The sequence below is a fragment of the Vigna unguiculata genome, chromosome 11, assembly GCF_037176805.1.
Source record: "Vigna unguiculata cultivar grain cowpea cultivar isolate G323 ecotype 2 chromosome 11, ASM3717680v1, whole genome shotgun sequence".
In the NCBI taxonomy this organism is placed as follows: Eukaryota; Viridiplantae; Streptophyta; class Magnoliopsida; order Fabales; family Fabaceae; genus Vigna; species Vigna unguiculata.
The window spans coordinates 28,675,517-28,682,746 of NC_140802.1; positions in this window are offsets into that span (position 1 = coordinate 28,675,517).

Below are 7,230 nucleotides of genomic sequence, written 5' to 3' on the forward strand. Positions count from 1 at the left end.
TCCCTAACTCAGATGATCAACAATTTCCAATGCAATTGAACCACCCATTCTGCTCATGATATCACTACTTCCAAATTTCGAACCCTAAAACGAGAATGGTGCCATAATCATCCAATCTCCCCTCCTTACATAATAATTTCATAATAATTCACTTATCTTAAGAGTTAAACACCTTTTCCACCGATTAGAATTCACCCAAGAAGGCTAAAACACTAAAATTGAGTCAAAATTGTCTTGCGTCGCCTGACAGGTGTTCATCACCGCCAGGCAATTCATACAGAACCCAGAAAACTGGGCAAGCCACATGCGTCGCCTGGCGGCTAAGGATGTGCCACCAGGTGGTTCCTTCCTCAGGAACTCAAAATCACCAAACCAAGATGAGTCGCCTTACGGCTATGCATAGCCCACCAGACGGTTTCTGGAAATTTTTCAGAAACGCCACAATTCAAGCAAAAACAGATTATATCCATGCATTTCATACTACATATCATGCAATTATTCACACACAAAATCAATAACGAGTAAAACTCCCATAACATGGATCTTTTCGCTTAAAAGCTTGAACGACTCTTGATTCTTCCTAATTTCCAATAGCCTCCCTTGATTCTCCTCAACTCAGCCTCAATGGTTCACTCACCACACTCTCTACACTCTGATTTTCGTCTCCCTCAACCAATTCATTAAAACCAGCTACAAAATCTCTCTCTTTTTCACTTAATTGGTCTCTAATTAGTGTCTTAATGTGGCAAAACGAAATTGGCTTAAAGTATATGATAATTACCATTCAATTGCTCATTAAGAACTATTTTCCAACCCCTCTTGGCTGCTACATCTGCTAGGGTTTACACTACCCTTTCATATTCAAGCCAAAACTAAGTTTGGCAAAAATAAAGTTTAATTTGGGTTCTCCAAGGCTTGAACCCACAACCATACCAATGCCAAATCAAAGCTAACCATCAAGCCAATTCATGTTTCTTGCTAACTAATATAGTCCAATGATTATATATATCATTCCACAACATGATCACATATATAAAAATATAAAATCAGATAAATAAAACATAAATGGCATACATAGGACTTAAACCCGAGTCCTCTCAACCATTTGAGCTAGTACTTTTCCACGTCATACAAGTTAGAATTAAATGCCATAAAAACTTCCACTTCCCGCATTTATTAATTAATTAATCTTCAACAACATATATACACTCATCAATAGTGGCCTTTTTCACGCACTTATACCATCATTCATTAAAGCTAACATATATAGATTTATATATTCAACATGGCTCAACAAGTACTACCAAACAACATACTCATTAGTTATACACACACACACACACACACACACACACACACATATATATATATATATATATATATATATATATATATATATAACCCTTCTCATTCACGTAAGTCAAGGTTTAAACACACAACCATACATAGGACTCGAACCCAAGTCCTTTCATAGTAACCAAGTACTCTCAACCACTTGAGCTAGTACTATTCCTTATCTTTTCTTTCCACATTAATTAACTTAGGGATTCCCGCCCTCACATTTACTAAATAAATATTTATTTATTTATTTAATTTTCCCAGGTCTTATAGTAGTAGAACATATATTAGAAATGGAGGATTATATATTTACAATTTCCCAGAATTAGTTGAGGTAGAACGCTATAGAAGCATGGGATTTTCATGGATGATAAAAATTATTTAGGTGTATTCATGATTCTTCCTTCATTTCTTTCTCACTATTTCTTTGTTTTTTGTATGTAACCAGAACTAACCTAAAACTTGTGTTTGTGGTGCTACGAGAACCACCGATACAATTATTCAACCAACGGACACCAAGGATGGCCTCTTATTATTTCAAGTATCATTCCAGGAAGTGAAATACCAAAGTAGGTTTATAATCAACATATGGGTATAGGCAGTATAATAACCATAGAAGTATCTACCCCTATGTAGCAAGTTGGCAGCTTTTGTTGTGTACTATTCTCAACTCGTCCAAGAGGAACAAGTTTAAAGATTTGTCTGGAAACAAAAACATATCGTATTTTTGATGTTGTTATTCCGATGAGTCTACATGAGGATGTTGGCATAGAGCAAATAGATCACATTGGCTTATTCTATTTTGGTACCATCACTAAATTTTGAAAATTGGAAGTTCATGTATCAGACAAACATGGTTTTGCTGTTGAGGTGGAGAAATATGGATATCATTGGGATACTTACCTAAGGATGAATCATTGGGGAAATTTATCAGCTAAAAAATGCATGTTTTCTTCAATTTGAAGGAAACAAGTTACAATTGTATTTTAGCTCTCACTACACTTCTATCTAGTGAAGACTTGAAGGCATTGTTGAAGATGGGAGGAAGAATTGCAATGACATAACCAAACATTGCAAATAGGAAAAGCTGGACAAGAATTCAAATTCATTGTGTCTTTTGGAATTGATAGTCCTATGATCTCTCCACTATTTTCAAAAACTAAATTTTATGGTTTGATAAGGTAATGTACATGGACTTCGATACTATTATTTTAGGAAAATAAAATTGTAACTAGCTATTTCACCAACATTATTGTAAGGAACATATTTATTTGGTTTTCTAATTTATCTCCTATCGTGTAAATAGCTCAAACAATCCCACTACACAACAATCAAAAAAATGAATAACAACCATAATGAAGAAATCCAAAGGAACAATTTAATGGTTAAAAAAGAAGAGTAACAAAGAAAATACAGATAAATTAACTGGATTCAATTGAAGTGTTAACAAACTTCAATTTACATCTACGGTCAGAAATCACTATTAATAGAAATTACAACTCAGTTTTTCTTAAAGAAGGTTGGTTACAACAATTTATACATAAATCGTCTGGTCTCATGTGAGAATCCACCAAAGTTTCATATTGACTGATACGAAGAAGGGAAAAGTAGGAAACTACTATTATTTTGTATTTGTCTCAACAACTCATCCTTGTAACCAATGGTAGGCCTTAGTAAGGTGGGGTAGCCTTGACCCCAACCCTGTCATCTGATTCATTGCTTCTTAAACTTCTTCCTCCCATAATAGAGATAATGCCAATGTTGTTGGTGATTAAGTAGGATACAATTGTTCCATATCCTTTATTTAAGTATAAGGTGAAGATGGTGTAGTACGCATGTGGAAGAAAGAAAGTCTTATCACGCTATGTTGTGACATGTGGAGAATGGAATCTAGTGACTTTGTATAGAGATCCACCAAAATAATTGGGCAAGATCCGTCACTCTTTGTGGGAACATGATTTACAAATTATTCAGCCTTTATCAAAAGAGAATGTCTTCTTGTACATCCAAAATTTCTTCTGCACCTCCAAAAAATTCAAATAAAATAGAAACTAATATATATATATATATATATATATATTAAATAAATAAATAAAAATACTTATAAAATAAATAAATTAAAAAATAATCTAAATTAAAAATATTAACACTTTAAATTAAGAAAAAGAATATATATATTGTACTCACCAAGAGGGTAGCAGTAGTCAGGTGAGGGGGGAGATGTGAAGGAAATGGTATAATTAGTGTCGGCATAAAACTGATGTGCTAAGGGCCATGTAGAGGAGTTACATTGTATTAAAGCTGGTGTGGTGGTAGGCATCGTCATAAAACCGACAGAGTGGTAGAGTAGAGAAGAAGATTTGCGTCGTCATGAAACCGACAGGGTGGTAGAGTAGAGAAGAAGATTTGCGTCGTCATGAAACCGACATGGTGGTAGTGCATAGAAGAAGATTTGCATTGTCATAATGGTGCAGAATAGAAGAATGGCGTCGTCGTACAAGCTGACATGGTGATGAAGAAGTCATAAGGTCGGGCAAAGAAGGTTGATATTAACTGGTTAATAGTCTTTGGGTGGGGTCGATTTGTTAAGATTGTAAAGATGAGATATGTAATTATTTGGTTATTATTTAGTTTGATGGGATATTGTGGCTAAAATTTTGGAAGATATTGAGGATTATCTCTTGTATATCTACAAATTTGTAACTGATTATTTGTAATTCATTACTCTAGTATAAATAAGAATGTTACTCCAATGGTCAATGGACAAATTGTTTTTTACCTAAACAAGTCTTAAGCTAGGGTTAAAAATATTTCTTTCATTTTGTTTTTGGTTAAGGATTATCTAGCACTTTTCCTAACCAGAACATATATATATATATATATATATATATATATATATATATATATATATATATATATATATATATATATATATATATATATATATATATATATATATATATATATATAAATGACAAAAAAGTAGAAATTTCATTGATTGTTCAACAATATCAAAGTGCTAAAAGGTTGAAATATCCAAACATAGAATAGACAATATTAAGCGTATTTATCAAATTGTACTACAATTATGCAATTAAACGTATAATTTTAATTTTTTTTTACTTCCATCAGTTGATCATCCTACATCATTTGGAGATGGTGCACCATTTTGAACATCCTATGCATTGAATGAATAAAGAATATAAGTAGTTGAATACAATAACATTAAGTAATTTTCTTAAGTAAATTGTACCTCATTAGCATATGGGTGTACCAAAGAAATAACCATTGCATCTTCTCTAGAAGCAATGAATGCAAGCAATATTTGCATTTGGTTCTTGACAGTTGCAATTCCATCTTCACAACCTTATCCTTCACATTTGATAAAGTTCCACTAGATGAAGCAAGGTTGATTCCACTTAATTTTATAGTTGGACGGTGTTGAAAAGCAAGTGTAGGACAAGCTCCAAATGAGAGTCCTCTTCCCCGACCTGGATATTATTTTCCAAATACCACACCAACCAGATCATTTGGAGATATATCATATGCAATTTCTGGATTTTTTAACATCAATTTTTTCGTGCATAAATCATCATCATCTCCTAATCAATATCAAATTTATAGTGAAAACACACAACTGAACTTCAAAACAGCATACACATGTGAACCCATAAACTTATTAATTAATTTATTGCCTACATAAAAAGTCAATCATTATCATCATCTCCAAATAAATAACACATTTACAATGAACCCACAGAACAAAACAATACAACACCATACACACTTTAATCCATGAATAAGTTTAGATGTCTATCAGTAGTGTAGAGAAATTATAAACTCTTAATTCATAATGCTTAATCCTAAGACTATAGAAACTCTTAATCCCTAGTTTTTCTAATAATTTAAAACCATATTGTTTAAAAAAAATGAGTTTTTAATCCAAAGACTATATAAATTTCATTAAAAAACTTTTTAAAACTGGCCTCATATAATATTTCGAACACAACGTCTAATAATTAAAATACAAAGTCTAATGAACTTGTCATCTAATAATCTTGTCGTCTGATGCATACTATATCATCTATAAGAAAATAAGTCGTTTTAACCAACTCAATGAGAGTTTAATATCCTTCAAGTTGCCTTGCATGATGGCCTTAGAAGGCATTATAAGTGACAAATGTGGTAGTGTCAATACCCAATTTCGTCCAGATTATAATATATATATATATATATATATATATATATATATATATATATATATATATATATATATATATATATATATATATATATATATATATATATTCTTATTTTACTTTGTTTTATTTCATCCTTTTATCTTATTTTATTTTTATTTTATTTATTTTTATTTTATTTATTTTTATTTTTCTTCATATTTATTTTTACTTTTTTTTATTATTTAAGAAAAAGAAAGAAAAATGATAAAAAAAGGATTTGAAAAAAGCAATGAAAAAAGTAAAAAAAAAAAAAAACAAAGAAAAAAGAAAACATAAAAATACAATAAAAAAATTAAAAGATAAAGAGTCAAATCTCTTTTTCCTCTTTAATGGTTTAATGGTCCAATGTTACACTCCTATGCTTTTTCTACTCGTACCCCTCCAATTCTCCTCCATTCAAGAAGTGACTCGTGTCACTCATACTCCATTTAACTTTTTCTATTGCACTAACCTTCCTTCCAATGGTTCTTTTGTTCACAATTCATTACTCACTTGCACTACTTTTATTTTTTTTTATGCACCTTTTCATGTAAAGCCAATCTCTCCTACAACCCTAAAAAAACAGGAACCAAAGCCCCTTCCCAGGCATCATGGCCTATTCCCTTAGCCATTACATGCCACAACCAAGATCAATCTATCAATATCTACAAAACCGTTCAACACGTAACCTTCACTTTTTCACCATATCCTTCTTCTCCCTTAGTACCATCACATATCTCAAAAAAAAAAAAAAAACACCCCATCTTCTCCATTCCTTTCCCATCAAAAAGCCCATCCACAAAGAACCCCAACTGGTCATTCATTCATTACTTTTTATTTTCTTCCTCTACAGAACTTAGAGAACCAACACCGCCAATTCATGTGAACACCAAAAAGCCCCACTCTCCAGAACCGTTCTCACTCTGCACACCTCCAAATTCCTCTCTTCATCGAGGTCTTCATTTCCTTCCTTCATAAAAACACCAATACATACAAGTAGTTTCCCCTAGACTTTTTGGCACGGTTCTTCCTCCATCAACTCCGATTTACACCATTATCATCAACTCACCATGAATGCCAATCAATCGCAAAAAATAGAGCCCACCACAACACCCTCCAATACGTTTTCCATCACCACCACACAAACTCATTCCAACACCAAGACACACAATCTTCGTGCCCAACCTCCACCATATCTATCCATCTTCCCTCAACATCACAACATACGCACGAAGACCAGATTCACATCCATTTTTCATCATCAATAAAAAACCATCCAGCCCGAGAGGATCGACTTCGGCACCTTCATTTTCGTCTTCTTTTACACAGACCATCATTCATCATCCTCCATTACTAGCTACCACTCCAGCATTTTCACAACACAAAACATTAGAATAGAAAGGAAAGCCACCAACGAGTTGGGGTCTCGAATGATGGTGGTTTGGGTCGCGACGGCCAGGTGGCAGCTTCCGTGGTGCTTGCGGACCCAGTCGCAGTGGCTGGCACGGTGGTGGTAAGTCGTAGAGTCTATGACGCCTTTTTCTCTCGCGGAAGAAGAGAATCGAGGATTGGAGACGAATGGAGGGTCGGCGGTGGCTGGAATCGATGACAGTAGTCTCCAATAAGCATGGCCTTGCGGCCGTGAAGGGGTTTGGTGCTGACCATGGCGACG